The sequence below is a fragment of the Sturnira hondurensis genome, unplaced genomic scaffold (assembly GCF_014824575.4).
Source record: "Sturnira hondurensis isolate 20B ecotype Veracruz unplaced genomic scaffold, ASM1482457v3 Scaffold0001872, whole genome shotgun sequence".
NCBI classification, from domain to species: domain Eukaryota; kingdom Metazoa; phylum Chordata; class Mammalia; order Chiroptera; family Phyllostomidae; genus Sturnira; species Sturnira hondurensis.
In genome coordinates this window covers 22325485-22346200 of record NW_028074503.1, presented here as the reverse complement: position 1 = coordinate 22346200, position 20716 = coordinate 22325485, and positions in this window count along the sequence as shown.

The following is a 20716-nucleotide window of genomic DNA, read 5'->3' as shown; positions in this document are numbered from 1 at the left end:
TACAGGCGGGCGTGCTCACTGCTGCTCTCCAAATGGAGAAACTGAGGCCTGACAAGGTGATCGGCTTTAGGCCATCACTACAAAGAAGCCAGGACAAAAGAGGAAATCCAGTTTACCCAAGGGGTTCATTTCCATTGTCTATGGTACGGCTATACCACGAATTAGGTATCCATGTTATTGCTGATGGACTTTTGGGTTGTTTCCTGGGGTTTGGCTGACATGCTGGAATTATTATATGTTTCTTGAGGTGTATTTACCTAAGAATGAAATTACTAAGAATAGGCACACCTTTAATTTTACCGGATACTGCCAAACTTTTTGCAAATCATTTATACTAGTTGTCACTCCCAAACAATGGAGTTCTTTGTCATTCCTTATCCTTGCCCACACTGATTTTTACTTCAGACTTTTACATTTTTGCCAGTCTGATGGGTGTGTAGTGGTATCTCATTGTGAGTTTAACTTTCATTCTCCCGAGTCCCAACAGGATGGAGTACCTCTTTATCTATTTAGTGGCCAAGCAGTCTTCTTCTTGTGTGAGAGGCATGTGTGAGTCTTTTGCTTGCACCTTGCTTTGAAACTGTTTGCCCTCCCTGGAGCACATCAGAGCCGATTGTACAACTATATGTAATACACAATAAGAATTCAATAATGTCCAATAACCACTTGTTCAGTGGTGCTGAATTAAATAAGCATTCTTACCCATTTTTAAGCCTTCCACTCTACACACAAAATCAGTCCTTGGTGTCTTCAAAGAGACGCCAAAGCTATTTCGGTCAATTCTATGGTTAAACAGCCATAAAAGAAACAAGAGAGAACATGGACGTGCGTTTTATGCCTCCTGCATGTTATATATTCAGTCCCGGACTAGCACCCAATAAATGCGTCTCTGAGGCAGGACACTGGCCCCAGACCTTTCAGGAGGTGAAAAGCTGATGCTGATGAAGAAGAGCAGTTACAATACTATTGATGGCACTCGCAGGCCACCACGCAGCCAGCAAACACTTCCAAGAGAAGCAACGTAAATGTCCCAGCAGGTGCATTCTTCATCTTGAACGTGGGACACAATCCCGAATCTGCTTTGAGGACAAGGAGGGAATAAAGACACCAGCTGATCACCAGACAAGAAGATGGGGGTGGATGAAGCTTTCGAGGTCCTTTGTGGTTTGCCTTCCTGTGTTTCCCGCTCTCACAGTGTCCATAAGGATGCTTTTGGCGGCCCATCTGGGCATGGCTGAAATAATGACACATTCATTCTCCTAACAAGAAGTCCAGCTGCAAGGATGCTGCCAAGTTGGTTCATTCAGGGGTTTAATAAAATCAGGTCCCTCTGAAATTTTCCTGATTGTTCCCTTTAGGCCACATGAAGGCTCCAGCCACTCAAGCTTCAGGTCCTGATGTACCCACAGACAAAACCACAGGACAGATTCCCTGTACCAGTCTCTTCATTTAGAAGGGTGACCTTTCTAAGAATCCTGGGCAAGCTTCCTCTCTTTTATCACATGGACATTTGCGATGAAGTGTCTTCTTCAGGCAGTGGGGAAGAAGAATGCTGGGTCAGAACAGAGCCTCTATCCGCAAGGGAGGGAGAAGAGGCAACCAAGGTGGTTATCTCACACCCCAAGGGCCAGCTTAACCTCATGCAACCTGCTCAGTTGCTTAGGTCTCACTGCCCAGCTTGGTCTATGGTCCTGTTCTCACTCTATGGTCTATGGTTCTATTCCAGCTATAGCCCCACCTAGTCCAGCATCTGGCACATAGCAGGTCTCATTAATACTTGTTGAGGAAATTGCTTGCAAAGAGTCCCAATACTTCTGACTTCCCATCCTTATTCCCTTTACCTACATCCATCTCAATCAAGCAATTCCCGATAATTGTTTCTAAGTAAGAAATGATGAGACTCTTCCCTTCTGTGGTGACTTTCAACCTTAGCTGCACTTGGGAAACACTTAGGGAGCTTTAAAGATACTGATGCCCAGGTCTTTCCCCCAGAGATTTGAATTTAATTGGTCCGGGGAGGAGCCACGAGTGAAGGGAAGTTGCCAAGTTCCTCGGCTCACTCCCACGTGCAGTGAAGGCTAGAACCACTTAGAGCCCATTGAGGACTTGCGGGAACCCCACTTGGCCAAGTCTTCCAGCCACTGTCGTAGGCCTCACATCCCTGAAAGTGCAAAAGAGGCAACACGGTAGCAAAAGCACATCTCAAAGGACACACACAAGTCTGGGGCAAACCCTTGTCACCATCAAAGTTACTGAAGAACCCCCCTCTCTATTAAGTCCCTCCCATGATGTGTTAAGAACTCCACTGAGTCACCGCTTTAGTTCACAGATGCCACCAAGCAGCCATCAGCTGGTAATGATTTCTGGTCAAAAGCAAACAATTAAGTTAGGGAGAAAAGAATCCACATTCCATTACCAATCCCCTAAACAGCTCACTCCCTGGTCTAATTGCCTTCTGAGTTCCCCAGACAGTCATGGCTAATAAGGCAAACACCACAAAGAGCCAAAACTTGAACCCAGAAGGAAAAGAGCCTGGAGAGAACTGGAGTGCTCGGCCCATCTCGGGGTCAGCCGGGAGAACGGCTGCCCCACCAGCAGGAAGTGGCCGCCCGCATCACTGAAGCACCTTCCCTAACCCTCTCCTCTCCTCCCTCTCTTATACTTTCTCTCCAAAAAACTCAAGGCAACTGCAGCCTGATTTTTGATGGATTGGCCACTGTGTTTTATTCGACAATGTATATCACTCTGCCAATACGAATTTGCAAGATGGTAAAAATATAACCCCCCGAAAAGATTACATGAAAGGGGAAAAAAATCATTAGGCAATTAAGAACGGCAATAATTCACCCCTATCTGTGCTTTGGGAAGAAATATTGCCCCAGGGAATTAGCTCTGCTTATCACTTTGTCATCTGTCTGGGGTCTGAATGAGAGGAGGTTTCGTGTGCATTGCTGATGATTTCCTAGAGTATTTCTAAGCGTGATCAAAACAAATGCCAGGCTTTTAATAGGAAGAACCCTGTCTCTCTTGGGGTAGCCATAATTCGTACATAGGAAGCTGAGCTACTAAATTAACTAAACATAGGCATTCCTTAAGCACCTCCGCATACATGCCTCTCAAAGGAACTATTTCTGACAGTCATGGAATGTTTGAACTGGAAGAGACCTCAGAGGTTGTTGGCCATCCTCATCCTTTTATGAATGAGGACATTGGAAGGCCAGAGAGGGACAGTAATTTGTCTGAGGTCACACAGCTAAGAGAGACAAAAGGACAACCAAAGTCCTGGGCCTCCCAACTCACCGTGTAGCAGGAGACTTTCTGCTCCACCTGGTCTTCTCATTTGGCCATATCATTTTTTATCAAGGAGCTACAGGAAAGGGTGTGGCCTAAACCCCCAAGGCACTAACTTCAAAAAAAACTTTTTCTGGGACGCTGCTTGGCTCCCCAACCCCACCCAGGCTGCAGCGAGTGCATCTGCTATGGTTTTCCATCTCCACCTTGTACCTGTCTCACACTGTTGTAATAATAGCCCACTTCCTGTTGTGTGTCCCAGGAGACAGAAAACTCCTTGAGATCAGGGGTATTTTATATTTGTTTTAATGTCCTCAGGACCTAGAACATCCTAAGTGTCCTATAAATGTGATTTGAATAAATCAGTAAGGCATAGATGTTCTTGTCTTAAAGGGAACTATTCTTCGTTCATTCCTTGTGCTTCAAGATGCAAGCCAACCTCCCTTAACCTTATCGAGGGACCCAGAGAGAAAGCCTTTGGCCACCTGATGCCACAAGAAATTTCTCATTTGTAATCCTGCTCTTCTTCCCACCCCACTCCACCTTCAGCTCTGTCTCCCTACCCTCTTTTAAGATTCCATTGTCTAATCAGCCCAGTTGCTTCCATGTCCATGAATATACCCACTTCTATGCTGGGTTCTTGTTGCATCTTTACCTAAAAAGTCTCCTCCTTTCTTCATTCCATAGACGCATGTTGCTGTTCCTGGTTCGTCTCAGGCCACATCGATGGTTACATTGTTTTATCACTGATAGCCTTTGGTCAGCATCACCCCTTCTGGATCCATATTGCTCACCGTTGCCTACCATTTGCTACTTTGTGTCATGTGTATAAATGTTGACACTAACAAAACCATGAACATGTTTAAGAGTCACAACTTTTTTATCTGTCACAGAACATTTCCTGCAGGGGATCAGATGCTCACTGACCAAATGTGATTTGGGAAGCATCTTGCACCTCAAGGTCAGTATCGCATGGGTGGTGGTTTGACAGACTAATAGCACTGCAGACCTCGCAAGACAGCCCCGTCTCAGGTAGGGGAGGGAGAAGTGGTCACGGGGAGCACATGGCAGTGGTCCTTCTCCTACAGTTAGCATTGCCACCAGCTGCCTGTAACAGGAACCCACCAAGAGTACTGCCACAGATTATAGCCTGCAAAAATGGCCACAGACTCACTCCAGTTCTACACATTTCTATCTCACAAAGAGGTCAAGTCAGCTTTCCCTCTCTTGGGAAGTGGGCTGGCCTCTGTGGATTCCTAAATCAAGAGAATGCAGTGGAAGCAGCCTGCATGCACCTAAGGCTAGGTCATGAGAGATACCCATGGCTTCTGCCCGCGTCTCCCTCTTTTGACCTTGGAGCTCAGCTACCATGTTGTGAGGAAGCCCAAGCCACAAGGAGAAGCTACATGTCGGCGTTCTAGCTAAAGCCCACTTTAGGCCTCCTTCACGAGTCAGGTTCAATCACTAGACATGTGATTAGCAAATCTTCAGATAACCCCAACGCTGTCCACTTCTAATTGTCCCAGCTGACCCCAAGTAGACCTGAGATGCACTGCCCTCACTTGCCCAAACCACAGGTTTATGAACAAAATACTGCTGTTGTTGTTAAACAGATAAAACATGGAGGCTCAGAAAAATAGCATGCCTCCCTGGCTGGTGTGACTCGGTGGAGTGAGAGCTGGCTTGTGGACAGAAAGGTCACTGGTTTGATTCCTGGTCAGGGCACATGCCTGGGTGGCAGTCCGGGTCCCCAGGTAGGGGCATGCCAGAGGCAACCCATCGATGTTTCTCTTACACACTGATGTTCTCTCTCCCTCTCTTTCTCCCTCCCTTCCCCCCTCTCTAAAAATAAAATAAGCCAAAAAGGCAAGAAAGGTGTTGCACCTTGTCCTCGGTCACACAGCAAGTTGTCTCACTGTACCACACTGCCTTTCAGGCTCAGAACTGTCAATGGCTTAACTTTGTTCTGGTCTTTCAGTTTTATTGAGCTATAATTGACATATTACATTGTACAAGTTCAAGGTATATAACATAATGATTTGATACAGGTATATATTGTAAAATGATTGTCATAATGACTTTGGTTAACACCCATCACCTCAAAAAGTTCCAAAATTTTTTAAACTTTTGACAAGAACTTCAAGATCTATTCCCTTAGCCACTTTTTGGCTACAAATACTGTAATGTGAACTATAGTCTAGCTTAGCTTTCCCCCTTTCAAACCAGAAGCATGAATATGACCAGAGATTTCCATGGACCCTATTTCCTACCACATCATATATAAACTCCTCTTCTCTCATTACTCATATGGCCTTTCATTACTTATCTCCTTGAGCTCTGTAACTCCCTCATCTTGTACCCATCTCCTGGACGACCTTCCCCTATCACCTCCATCTGCCCAATGCTACCCATCTATTAAAGCTGTCAGGAGCTCAGAGAGAGAGTGTGCACAAGAGAGAGCTGAGATGTCAGGTGTCAAAGTAGCAGATTAAAGCGGCAAGCAAAAATTAAAGAGTTAATTAAGCCTTTTGTCAATTACTGTGATGCTATCAGGCATGATAGGCCAAAACCCGAGAAAGTTCCAGTGCCCCCTTCCCTCTTCCTGCTTGGAACCGGCGGAGGATCAGGGGCATCCGCAGAGATGTGTGGGCTGCCATACTGCCGAGGAGGAGGGACTGAAGTCTCTAGCAGTTTTGTGGACCCTGGAGCCCAGAGAGGCAGAAGGAGAGCTTACGATCAGGCCTGAAGAGTGACACATAAATTTTTGACCAGCAGCTGAACCCTTAAAAAGATTATCGAAATAGTGTCCCTGAAGGTTAAACTTCTGGCCTTGGTCAGTGAGCCAGAGCAGGAAAACCATCTGAAACCAAAGAGATGGAGCAGCGGTCAGGGCCCCGTTTTCCCTAGAACCACATGTGAGACACGAGCTGGTGAGTGTGCGGGACCAATGCCAGATGGACAAAGATCCGGAAACCAGGGGGCCAAGTGGGTAGCATCCCACAGCTACATTAGGACCCAGAACCGTGCCTGAGCCTGAAGCTAACACCCCAGTGAAAACTGTCTGGATAAGGGGCTGCTGGTGTCCTCCTAGTGGGGTCTGGGAGCAATGGCAGGTTTGCAGATGCTGGAATGAGCTTCTCTAATAGCAGTAAAGTCAAGAGACACTTGATCTCCATAGAGAGCCATCTTGCCACCATCACAGACTGAGTGGCCAATGTGAAGTATGGACCCGTGAAACCAGACCATCTTGGCCTTCCGCTGTGTTTTCTCCACTCACTGACACCATCTTTCCAATGAATACAGGCCTTTGGACACCATCACCTTCACCAGGTGCTACATGGATGTTAGCTTCTGGTTCTTGCACACCTGACATTTATCTCCCCGGGTGGAGCTCCCTCTACCAACCCTGGCTGAAGGTCCTACTGGAAAATGCCTGCTCGGCACTGGTCCCACTGAAGGCAGGGTAAACTCACAGGCTGCTGGGCTGGGGCAGAGGGCCACAGCCAAAGGGATCCAAGCTGCCCCTCTTCCACGACCTCACTTTCCCACCTTCTCCCCAAACCCCCCCAAAAAGAGGGGAAAATCAATTTCAATCAACATGGAATGTAATATTATCAAATGTCAGCTGCTGAGGTCATGCGCTTTGAAATTATCTTTGACAGCTTCTGCTCGACTTAATTAAGTGCTCCCCAAAAAGGAGGGAGGGGGGCAATAGTACCCTGATTGCTAGCTGCTATGCCTTTGTGCGTTAGAGCCTCTATTGACAACTCTGAGCAAGATTGCCTTAGGGGCTTTTATTGATAGATTCTCGCCTGATATTGGAATGATTCTCACACAGATAAATCACATTTAGATTTGTTGGTAATTGAGGAGAATTGATTGGAGCAGGAGGGAAGCCCCCCAGGGGTGGTCTCCTTGTCCTCATGGTAGGAAGCTCAGGGGAAAGTGGGGAGGTTGTCATCAGAGCTGAGGGCCTGCAGGGGGACCCAGACCTCCTTGTTTACCTGTCTTGCCTCCCTCTGAAGCTTCGTCCACCTTGTTCTCTCCCAAAGGAGGGGGCCAGAAAAAGGCTGGTCCCAGACGCTTTGGGGAGGTGCCGATTGGGAGTGTCCTGCCTCCAGCAACCACCACCTCAACCCGAATCTCTGTCTTCATTCCAGACCTGACTATGCCTCTTTGCTTAAAACTTTCCCAAGACTTCCTGTGTGGGCAGAGTTCAAACTCCACAGTGTGGCCTGTGAGGCTGGCCCTGCCTTTGTCCTGCCTTCTCCCTGCCCCTCCGGTGGACTCTAACTGGCCAGCATCCTTCTCACCTCCTGGGGGTCAGTTTCCTTGGGGATTGCTCAAGTGGGGCTTTCTAAACCCAGAGACTCAAGGACTGAGCCAAAGGAGCCCCTGGGAGGGAGGTGTCCAAAACTGTCCAATTAGTGGAAGCCAAAGTCCATCTCATGTGGCACCACAATACACAGAACAGAGACGAGTGGGACTGCCCTGTGACCAGTGCCCCCATCAACCAGGCCCTTCTCTGTTCCTTATCCCCCACCTGCGGTGGGCCCCTGAGGTACAGTCTGAACACCGCTGACACGGTCCAACCCACCATTCTATGGACAGCTCATGCCCAGGGTAGGAAAGTGATTGCGTCAGGGCCCCACAGCTGGAAGCACTAACTGGTACCCAAGACTCTGGACTCACAGGCTGGCCCTTCACTAGCCATTTAGTTTGTGTCTGCCATTCCACGCCTCTCATTTTTAGCTTGAGAGAACTGAGGTTCAAAGGCATGAAGTGATGTGTCTGAGGTCACAGAGAAAGGCATGGCTGTAAGCAAGAGTCAAACTCTGATGCCCAACTCCTGGCTGAAGATGTGATAGAAGAGCTACATCCCCTTGAGGCATGTTCTCATGGTCAAAGACAACCATCACCTTCTCTCTGAGTTGGCGCCTTCCAGAGCTGGTGCTCCCTTCTCTCCAGGGATCCCTGTCCCCTCCATCCTGGCAGACTGCAGGGCGCGTCTCTGTGTGTGCTCTCTGGTTCTCATCTCCTCACTCTGTTCTGAGATCCCGTCCTCCTCACCAGTTGCTGCCTAGCTTGCAAGGGGAATTGTAGCAAACAATAAAACTGCTCGGGAAACTGGGCGCAGAAGCATAGCACTTGTACCTGGGAAATCTCCTAAAATCTGAGGTCCCAGCAGAGGAAACATAGGGAGGGCAGGAGGACCAGGAAGAGGGCAGAGCTGGCCCCAAGAAGCCAAGTCCTTTGCTGCTGGCAGCTTGGCTTTCAGGAGAGATAAAGCATGCAGGGACTGAGCTGGCCCTGCAGGGGCCTTGTTTTCAGTTTTCCTGCCCTGACTCCAAGCTCTTCCAGGGCAGCCATCTAGGTGGTGTAGATGGGGCCGGGACCAGAGTACCTTGCTGAGGAGGGTACCTGAGCAGGGAGGGAAAATCAACACGTGCTTGGCTGGCTGAGGCCCAACTAAGCACCCTGGTGACAGGTACGCCAGCTCCCAGCAGGCAGGGGTGCCTTGTTCAATGGTCTGCCCAGAGGGAGTGCCTATATCACAAAATCTTCCCACGTGTTGGCCTTGGCCCTGATTTGACACAAACCTCCTTCATGCCCTCTGAAGAAGAGCCCTCCTCTGGGGGCAGCCCTTGGCCTCCTGGACCCTGCCCACCCCCTGCCTGGGAACCCTTTCCTCCTCTTTGCCACTCTGCTCTTGCACGGCTCCCTGAGCTAGACAGTTGGTAAAAATGCACATGTGAAGATGTCTTAATATTAAATATAATTAGATATTATACCACATGCGGGGCTGTATGATTAGTGAAATATATGATCATTAGTTATTAGATTAATGTGTCTACTTGTGTAACTGAAAGCCATTTGCAAGCCGAAATGAAATAGCTCAATTTGCTGTAATTGACTGATCTCCCAGAGAGAGAGTCATACATTTGCTTATGTACAAGGCGATTTCTTCAGATGTCGCCGCAGATGCAAGACACAGAGCAGGTTCTTTCTGTACCCCAAACCACAGGGCTAGCCCTGCCACCCCCTAGCGGGGCAGCGCTGGCCAGGTAACCCACAGATCCATTTGGGGGCTTTCACTAAATTGAGGTGCTCAGCTTAGGAGTCTAGGTTTTCTTTTTGTTGAAGATTTACCTTAGTCTAACTTCTCCAAGTGCCCCCAAGGGAACATTGGCGTCCTGCTGGTCAAAGACAAATTGAACTGCCTTGTAGATACTTTACCCCTAACCCCCTCTGCATTTTTCTTCCCGTTCGTGTGCATATTGGTTTCTAGGATAACTGAGCTGCAGCTAACTAATAAAAACGATTGCAAGCCACTCCGCAAATGGAAGATACAACTGGAATGCTTATTATTGTGGTTATGGTCTAATAATAACCAGATGCTAACGAGGGTGGCACAAGATTAAATTAGAAATAGGCAAGCTGTCAGGGAGGCAGAGTCGGTTCCCAGTGCCGCTCCTTCTCCCCCAGCTCCCCTCCTTCTCCCCCAGCTTCCCTTCCTGCCCCAGGTGCTTCCCAGCATCACAGGTGAGCAAGTCTCTATTTTCCAACAGGCAAGAAAAAGGAGTAATGAATGAGCAATGAATGATTATACAAGGCTGAATATCTGTCTTTCAAGAATTCCTCTGTATCTCATTAAATCCTCACAACATCTTTTTGAATAAGTGAGTTAGGTGATAATTCACCCCATTGTACAGGTCAGAAAACTGAGTCAGAACAAAGCTTAACTGCAGGATCTTGGGCAAACTGTCTTCCTCTCTGCATCCCGATTTCTTCAGAGAGAACAGGATAAGTTCACACTTTCGATTTTTCATCATCATAGCCAGAATAGTTAGTACCCTGATTTCTCTTCTAAAGATGTTTTCCCCTTTGTAGAGTGTTTAGTAATCAGTCCTCGCAAAACTCCTTCCTTAAGAGACTTTAACTGGAGGTTTCGCTTGCAATTTTATTTATGAGTCATGCAATCAATCAAATGAACAAGTGTTTATTGACTACTTAATAGGAGCTGAGTAGGGTGCAGCAGTGGTGCAGGGACGGAAGTTTAGGGTTCGGCCCCTGCCCGCAGGGAGCTTCTGACCCGGCGCAGGAGCCACCGCTACACACAAAGGGGTCTGTAATGACCCAAAGGAGAACGTGCTGATTGCCCCATGGAAGGCTCCAGCCTGCAGTGCCCTGGAGTCTCTTCAAAGGAGAAGAAGCCGCCATAGGCGGAAGAGGTCAGGAAGTCTTCTGGGGAAGGCAGAGTGGTGGGGAGACTTGCAAGGAGCAGTACACTCAAGATTAGTGCCCCGAGCTGCCCTCCTTCCTGCCTCGCTTTCTCCACAGCTCTTAGCGTCATCTGATATAGTTCATATACATATTTTACTCACCTTGCTATCTCCTCAGCTAGAAGTCTAGGCTCCACAGGAGAGTGGAGCGGTTTTGTTCACTGCGGTATCCTCAGAGCCTCGCACAATAAATGGTTGTTGAATGATTCAGTGGGTAGAATTTTCCCACAGTCCTTCTCTGCATTCCCACTATCTAGCCCTCACCATTCCTCCCCAGACAACTGCAGAAATCTCCTAATAGGTTTATTTTCCCACAAAGTCTAGACCATTCACTTGCCCCTGACTTGTGGCCTTATTCATTTATTTTTTTCATGCTCTGTCCCCTAGGTTAATTCCAAATTCCTTGAGAGCAAGTGTTCATCTTCTCATTGAACTAACATTCGTTGTATCCACTAGATGTCAGGCATGGAGCTAGGTACTGGAAACCCCAAATGTGGTGACCAGGAATGGCCACAGCCCTCCATCCCATCAAGTTGAGTGATGGGGACTATAAATAAAAAGACAGCTGTCCCATAAAATGATAAGGTATATGGAAGCAAGGAGTGTCACAAAGAAGTGGCATCGGAACTGAAGTGTAAAGGGGGAGTGAGGAACAGGGACATCAAGTGACAGGATGATCCAGGCTGAAACACCGTCATGGGCACCACCCGTGGGACCACCATGAGCTGAACCCTTAGGGGGCTGCAAGGTGCCAGGAAGAGGCTGGAGCCCACAGGCTGGGAAAGAGTGTACGGAGGAGAGAGCTAAACCTGGCCGGGTGGACAGGTGTGCCATATTATGACGTACTCACTGGGCTCAGCAAACCAAAGACTGATCTTCGTTTCCATTTCAGAGTTGGGAGAGCAGGATGCAATCCATTCCAGGTTCAGGGGGGGAAGGGGAGGGAAGAAGGTGACTTGAGTGTGAAGGGGAGGAAAGTGGTCATACAAAGGATGAAGAAGAGTCGTGGGGTCCAGAGGGTTTTATGTTTCCTTGTTTTATGGGAAAGGACTGAACAGCGGCTGAAGGGGAAGAGAGGGGGCAAGGGCCAGGGTCTGACGCACACTCTCTCTTTTCTTCTCAGCACAGCGTCTCCAGTGGTACCGCCAGCCCCTCTCCCCACTTCCTACTCTACTACAAAACTTGTTCTCAACCTCTAAGGGAAATGCGGTGAGTACATTCCAGTCCTGTATTCACGCCACACTTACAGCCCTCCTTGACCTGTCTGCATAAGTAACTGTGTCTTCCTAGCTAAGGGAGACCAACTTCAAACCCTTATCTCTGACTTGAATGTACTTCAGTCCCAGGAACTCAAGAATAAGCAGAGAAAAGCAGCCAGGCAACCTCTTCTCTGGGTTATATTTGAAGACTGTTGGTGAAGATGTTTTGGGTAGCCCAGAATCCGATCACTTGTTTTTCAGAGAGGAAAGCTTTCCCAGATGCACCCATTGGGCTCTTGACTTGGCCAGACTGGGAGACGCAGCCATACCAGGCACAGAGGAGGTGGGGAATGGGCAGGGGTCACCACAGCTGTTTAGACCAATCACCATCCACCACACTGCTGACTCCAGTAGAATTCGGGTCTGATCAGCAAGGAAGAAGGGACGAAATGGCTGTTGGGTGAGCCACTCTCAGGGTCTGCCTTGCCCACTGCATGTATGTTAATCAATACATAAAGTAGGTTTGAGTTCATTAATGAGATTGTAGGTGGCAGTCTTTTGGACCATCTTCCCTCACTAAGATTCCACACAGAGTCAGGGGCCAGAGCTGAACTGCCTGCTGTCCCCTCTGGCTGCCCACTGACACATTGTGGGCCTCTAGCAAGTTGGTTAATCTCTTTGTGCCTCAGTTTCCCCATCTGAAAGAGCAGGATAATGACATCTTTCTCAGGTGTCTTCCTCAAAGCTAAATCATAGAAAGCACTTAGAATACAACTTGGAGCAAGGGTGGGTTTGCTAAATATTAGCTATTACCATTTATTGAGTCCCTATAATGAATGAGGCACTTTAAACGTATTATCCATGAGTCTTAAGATAACCCTGTAAGGTAGATATCCGTACGTCCAATTTACAGATGAAATAAAACAAAGGTTCAAAAATGTTAAGTAACTTATCAAAGGTCGTGAAGCCAGAAGACAGCGGAGCAGGGGTTTGAACTTATCCGAGCTCGAAGAGCACCTCTTTCTGAGAGGCTATAGTCTCTCTCAGGACCAAAACAGTGGCAAAGTGAGGACCAGACTTTGGCCCCACAGAATTTCCCTGTGGTTTTCGGCAGCCCACAGCCTCTGATGGAGCATGTCGGCACCCCCAGGAAAGCCGGGCCTCTGCAGCCCTGTGACCTGTCATTGGCCTCCTCACAGGAGACTCAGGCATGAGCTTCTCCCCAGTTCTCACCCTGTTCCTCACAAGGCCTGGTGTCAGCCCCCCACCATCCTTGCCAGCCCTCACGCATGCCATGGATGGCAGTTGCTGCTCCTTCCAGCACCCTCTTTTTTGGGAAGGTTTTTTCGTGAGGGCGGCACTTTGGCCTCTGGGTCTCAGAATCTGGATTAACCTCAGACTGTGTGTGTGTCTGGAGGTATGTGCATGCGCTTGAGTCCTGCCTATGACCGCAAGGGAGTTTGGCGGGGTGGTCAGATTCTTAAGGTACTCACAGCTCTTCCACAGCAGCCTGGCCACACAATCACCCCCTCCACACACACACATACACACACACACACACATCCTCTCCTCTCCATTTCCCCAAATCCCAAACCACCATTCAAGTTCAGCTGGAATGCCATCTTTTCCAGAACGTGACCTTGGGCCACTCCAGAGCAGCCCCTTGCCTGTGCCGCCTGTCCGCCAACAAAGTCAGAGCACCTGACTCCTCTGTCTCAGACCGGCAAGGTCTTCCTCTTGGAAGCCCCGTCTAGAAGTAAAAGTTGGTAAAATACCGCACGTCTCTCAGGGCTGCTCTACATGCAAAGCAAGTACAGGGAGTTGAGATGTCAGAAACAAACAAAAACTCTTCATACAACAGATGTCGATGTAAAAGTAAACCGAAAGCAAGATCTCTGTGAGTCACGGATTAGAACTGACACCAAGCAGGCCCAGGAAACGCCAAACCGCAGGGCAGCATTTCCAGGATGCAGAGGCCTTTCTCCCGCTGAAGCCCAACCGCAGCACCCCAGCGAGCTAGGCCCCCATCAGTGCCTGAGCCCCGGGGAGGCAGGCCCTCTGGGTCACCCAGCCCCACTGTGTGATGACGGTTCGTACACTGCACATCCACACCTCCAGGAACCAGTGTGACGGCCCAGGGAGGGGAACGCTGCACAGTTTCAACAGTGACTAACACATGTTGGCACCCGCCATGTAGCAGGCACGACATTGAACATCCCCTTTACAGGGACAGTCTAACCTCCAAGTTACTGGTGAGGAAAATGAGGACACTGGAGCACAGAATGTTGAAGTGACTAGCTCAAGGTCAAATGGCTAGCAGTGGTGGAGAGGGAAACGAACTCAAGTAGCCCAGCCCCAGAGGCCCCACTTTGTGGTGGGAAAGGCAGGGGTCACCCAGCATCCCCAGATTCCTGTGGAGCACCGTTTACAATCTATTCTTCTTTGTAACCAGATACATTTCAGTATTTGCTAAAAACACCCAGGTGTCCCTGTTTTGTTCTTAAAAAATCAGATGCGACCAAATCGTCCCGGCTCTGCAAAGATGACCCTGATCCCTTCCTACTTCTCTCCCTCCCTGTACGTCTTTGGATTGCCTGTCTTTGCTGCCTGTTCCATTGTGCATTCCGCGCTCATCCAGCCCACAAACTCCCCTTGACATTGGCAGGAACGAATGCAGCATAGCCAACGAACACCCGCAGTGCGGCTCCCTCCGCAGCGAAGGGTCCGCACCGGGAGGCCACCCAGCTGGAGGGGAGTCAGGTGCATGCCATAGTTCCACTTCCCCTGAACCTTCAAATCTGCACTGACTGCCCAATTTCCGGTGGTTTGTCATTTTGCCAGAGATAAAGGTATCTTTGTGAGTCCATCCGCCCATCCATATATGTACATGTTAGCCACGGCAACTAAGGAAGCCATTCAGATTGCGGCCCTGAAATGAACAGAGCTGAACAATAAGCTAAAACATGCCTAGAGCAAGTTGAGCAATAAACAGGTTTTTAATTTTTTCCCCTTCCATCTCTTGAGTGTCTGTCTCTGATGGATGATGTGACAGGGGAAGGCAACTCCATAAATTCCCAATTCCGAATACTAAATCAGCGGGTGGCTGCGGGGCTGGGAGCCTACACCTCCTCTTCCCAGAGCAAGGGCTTTACCCGCACGCTGTGACCCGGCCCTGCCCTGCCTGAGGTCTGGCCACTGATGCGAAATGTGGGCAGGCAGGGGGGCCGCATGGCATCGTGCTGGCCCAAAGGGCAGTGTTTGAACCCCTGGCTCTGGGAAACTGGGGTTCAGAATGGCCAGGGATCTTGTTCAAGGTCCCGAAGGGCAGAGATGGGTTTGTGGTATCTGTGGCTCTTTGGGTCGTGTCTCTCCTGGACGCAGGGGCTGTTTCCCCATTTTTCATATAAGAAAACAGAGCTTCAGGACCGCTCAGCAGCTTATGTAAGGTCACATGGTTAGTACACCGCAGAGGTAAGACTGGAGCCACAGTTCATTTGTACCTAGAATTCACGTGTTTTGGAAAGTGGTGCCTCCCAAACTTATTCACATCAGGACACATACACAAAACAGGAATGTTTGTGCAGCATACTAGAATAAACTGAAAAGGTTTTGGGAGTGTGCCTGTGGAGCTTGGTGAAATGTTTTTATTTCCTTTATTTTATATTATATAATTACAGTAAGAGAAATAAATATTGGCAAAGACATTAAATATCAAATACGTATAAAATGTTCAAATAGTATATTTTTATACTTGTAATGAGGAACCCAAGCTTGCTTCTGCGAACATAATGTTTTCACATCAAGTTTTATGTTTGAAAGGGCTCCACACAATTCCTGGTCGATACTTTTTAATGACGGTCTCTTCAAATTCTCGGTACCCACCTCTCACCAGAAACTTTGTTCACACAAGTAGGTAATAAAAATCTTAAATCATTTTTTACAGACAGTTAAAAAATTTACAACAGTTGAAATTGTATTTGAAGAATCAAACAGCTTTTCCTTTCTTCTCGTTGACAATTAGACTGTTGGAATTTCTTGTGATATTACATTTGGATTTCTAATTGAACTGAACTTTTGCATATCAAATGCTTTGATATAATGACAAAACATGATCTGAGGGCTGCATGTGCAATATTGGAACAGTCACCCAGCAGTTGGCTACAACTGGAAGAGGCAACCCTATCCATGCAAAGCAGGGGCTCCAGGACGCATCGTGCCTGTCCCCCACCCCAGGCACCCACCCGATGTCCCCTACATACCCAATGTCCAGGCTCCTTGGGTGTCTGAAGCACAAGTCCTCCAGCAGCTCCCTGCGCACCATGTTTGCAGAAGTAGATACACATGCAGCATTCCTGGAGAGCACAGGTGTTGTTTGCCACAGGTGAAGATCGCAGGGTGACCCTTTGGAACCTGTTCCCTTCAGGCTGTGCTCAGAGGAGCCCCCGCCAGGCGGCCTGCAGCCAATGCAGATAGCTCCAGGGGCTCTGAGGATCCCAGAGGCCTGTGGGGCTGAAAGTGTCCCTGTCTATCTCTCTGCCTATTTGTAAACCATCTGCGCTGGCTACCTGGTTTTGCTCTGGATTATGCTCCCCACCATAACTGTCAACTATGGTAAATAGTAATTTAAAATAATAATGGCAGTTTCCTCTCCCAGTGCTTCTTTTTTTTCATCGTACCTCTCTTTGTCACTTAAGCAGCTTTCCAGGTACCCAGCCCTCTAGGGAGGGTGGGTACGGTCAGGAACATGCATCATTACCCAGCTTAGAATTTTAGAACACGCTTTTGAGCATCCTTAGCAGAACTAGAGATGTGAAAGCCAACTGTTTTGTGACAGAACATTTTGTGGCACTTAAAATGGGCTTGGAAGTCTCAGAGAATAGGTTTTTAACACCAGGGAAGAGCTATTATCTTAGCCAGCTGTCCCCCAGGCCGGGTTCAGGGAGGGAGAAGATCAGCCAGCAGGGGAGAGAAGATCAAAGAAAATGGGACTGTGGTTTGAATGGGTCCCTGACATGGAGCCCATCAGAAGTGCTCCTTGGAGCTGACACCCTTTTCATGGACCTCAGATGGACACAGAAAGACCAGGGAGCAGAAGGCAATGTTTGTTTTCCGGAGTGTAGCCCAGGAGACCAGGTGTCCTGCATCCAACATGGTGCCTGAGCAGAAGGCCAGCAATGGCTTCGAGTGCCTCTGATCAGGTAAGTCTTGGGAGCCTGTTCTTCCTTGTGTGCAGCGGGAAAGCCACCAGAATCCCCAGGCTTTTCCAAAAGAGATGCAGACGTGAAAGACGGAGAAGGCAGCCGGAAAGAGGCAAAGAGATTTTGCCATTGGGATGAGAAGAAAGCCAACAGCGTTGACCTGGAAACAGGAAGCCACAGTGAGGTCCAAGGTCATGTGCTCCAGGTGCAGCAGGCTCAAGAGGCCAATACCCCAGAATCCACAAGAGAGTCAACAGAGTCAGGGGCCCTCCTCGTGGCCCCTGGAAACATAGATTACCCCAGGGAAAAAGAGCAAAACAGAGGTTAAATCCTGAACTGACCATGTTTACATGAGAAGCGGCTGGTTGTCTTGAACTGGTAAGTTTGTTTTCCACCTTTGGAGGAGAAGAAGAATAGAGAACTAAGGTGAGCTAAGTTATAAAGAAACAGAGAGAGTTACAGTTTTACACATTGAAGATTATGACTGTATAAATAATTCATCCCTCCTGAAGAATTATAAATGAATTCATAACTGTTCACTTTTGAGTATAACCAAGGTGTATAGCAGACAAATCCTCCATTTATGAAACAAATGCTGACTGAATCTCAATGGATGAGAGAGGTGAGCATTCGGTTTATAAAATGATTCTCCACTTTTCCAAAGGTGTCACCTCTAACGTCCTCTAATTGTCCAGACGTCTGAAGCAGTTAAAGAATTTTCAACTTTGTAAAACATGTGTCTCTAAGCGATCATTCAACACTGTGTTGAAGAAGCCTACACTGGTTCACTTTAAAAAAAGAAAAAGAAAGAAAGATTTTATTTATTTTTTGGAGAGAGGGAAAAGGAGAGAAACAATGATCAGTTGACCGGGAATGGAACCGGTGACTATTCGGCCCACAGATGACACACAACCCACTGAGCCACACCAGTCAGGGCTGCACTGGTGGGCTGTAATCCAAACCGCTCCCCCACATGCTTATGCTAGAACTCTGACAAAGGCAAGAAAGACGGGCCGGGGCGAAGAGATGGGACTGCAGGCTGTATTCACCAATGAGCTGCAAAACCCTCCGCAGGACCCTTTGCTGTCTAGGCTTCNAAGGTGTATAGCAGACAAATCCTCCATTTATGAAACAAACCCTGACTGAATCTCAATGGATGAGAGAGGTGAGCATTTGGTTTATAAAATGATTCTCCACTTTTCCAAAGGTGTCACCTCTAACGTCCTCTAATTGTCCAGACGTCTGAAGCAGTTAAAGAATTTTCAACTTTGTAAAACATGTGTCTCTAAGCGATCATTCAACACTGTGTTGAAGAAGCCTACACTGGTTCACTTTAAAAAAAGAAAAAGAAAGAAAGATTTTATTTATTTTTTGGAGAGAGGGAAAAGGAGAGAAACAATGATCAGTTGACCGGGAATGGAACCGGTGACTATTCGGCCCACAGATGACACACAACCCACTGAGCCACACCAGTCAGGGCTGCACTGGTGGGCTGTAATCCAAACCGCTCCCCGACACGCTTATGCTAGAACTCTGACAAAGGCAAGAAAGACGGGATGGGGCAAAGAGATGGGACTGCAGGCTGTATTCACCAATGAGCTGTGAAACCCTCCACAGGACCCTTTGCTGTCTAGGCTTCCTCTAGAAAGAGAGGCAATCAGAGACTCGGTGGCTCTCTGGTTTCTTCTAGCACTGACCCTGTAGCTTGGCATATGTATTTATGAAGGCGCTGAGTGCAAACTGACCTATTTGTGTTCTTACAGGTGAGAATATAGTGCTTAGGAGCACATTGTCTAATGTGAGCATGTCTGAGACTGTGGTTACACGCTAAATAGCATCTAATTGGCTACATATTGAGTGTCCACTGTATACCAGCCCTCAGCAAAGGCACTGTTAGGGCAACAAAGGAATGGCCTATTTCCTGCCCTGGGAAGAGAGGACTCCTCAGAGGAAGCAAGAAGAGGACCAAAAAGACACTGCGGTCAACTGCCTGTGGGTCCAAGGGAGGCAGGGCTGTCTAGGAGCTGCAGGGGTCAGGAGAAGAAAGACGAGCTGGGTTTTTCAGTACAGGCAGAATTTCCAGAAAAAACCAATGCAAGAGTGGGACCAGGGCTCCTCACACGTCGATGCAGCTTATGGGACCCATGGCAGTGTGAGGGGTCCTGCAGCAAAGCTAGTGGTGAATGGGGGGCGGGGAGAGGCGGGCAACGGGAGTGGAATGGGCTGCGGAGAAGTTTCAGTTCTCAAACATTTGTAAGGCTTTTGCTCTCTGTCTTCTCCCTTCTCACCCAGCCATGGTGCTGTGATTATGGCCACAGTACAGTTGCAGGTGGCAGGTCCCCCAAGTCCTCCCTCACAAAAGGAGAAACTCAAGCCAAGGTCTTACTGTTCGGCAAAATTCTTCCACTCCCTTAGAAAAGCAGACTGCGCGTGTTTTGTTTGTTTGTTTGTTTATGTATAATTTGTACCTTGCTGTTTCTATAAGAGTACCTGATGAGCTGAAAACGAAAGTCAGGAATTCATTTAAAAAATAAAACAGAAATATCACATCAGGAGCCATAGAACAATAAGGAGAAATAAGGAACGCCAGACCGAAGTTAACTTTGGCCCCTGAACTAGGTCTAGCTGTGAGCTTCCTTAAAGCCAAGGAGAACAGGGAAACTCATCTTACAGTAGAGCTAATAAAAGTAAATGTGTCAACTATTTAGAACAGACACACTCTCACCGAGTGTTCACAAAGTACGATAGAACTTCGAGGGTGTTATGGAGAGTTTGCTTAAGACTCCCCTTGGTTGCCCCAGTACGTAGAATACATAGTAAAGTAGCTCAGTTATCAGGCACTCACTGTGGGGTGGACCCTTCACCAAGCACTGGAAGGTCAAGGAGAGCTTAGATGCAGCGTCTCCCCACCTCAAGCTTTTTTAATCTGATTAGTGAAACGGAGCGTGTAGTCAAATAAGAGTTTATTTAATAGCAAGTATTTATTTAAGGTCTTCCTTATTCTAGTCATATAATATACTGATACTTTCTATAAGAGGCAGAATTTAAAAGTTTCTCAAAGGTTGGAAGAGCAATTTTAACAGAGCCTGGATATGTCTTTCATTTTAAAAATCTAATCACAAAAAAATTTAACTAGGTGAGGATATGATATGTTAATCAGCTTGACCGTAGGAATCATTTCACTCCATGAAATCATGATGTTGAAAAAGAATCCATAAACATGTCGACACTGAAAAACAAGAAAAATATTTTTGATAAGTAAAAATGTACATTAAAAACCATGTATACATACACACAAACCAAAACTTAGCATATACCTCATTCTCATGAAATACAGAATAAGACTTCAGTCGGAAACACACTGTTCAGCTGTAAGCAGTGGGAACCATGACTAAACATGGCTTCACACATTTTCACCTGAGTGTGAAAATGAGTGTAACTGAGTGTAACTCACCTGGAGAGTCGATGTTAAAATGCGGGGTCTTCCGTGGTAGGTCTGGGGTTGAACCTTAAAGTTCTCACGTCTAACAAACTCCCCGGTTCACAGGTAGCCTCTTGAGTCGTGCAGGACTAGCCGGTAGTGACTGGGGCTTTTTCGTCTAACCAATCCACTCTCCAGAGACAAGCATTCCAGGCAAAGGCAGCCCAAGGCCTTTGTGGAAAGCCAGGGGCACCATGCCTGGGACCCGGCCGTGTTGCGAGCGTGGATGTGTGCTTTTGCAGAGAACGGTGCCTTTAGTTGAGT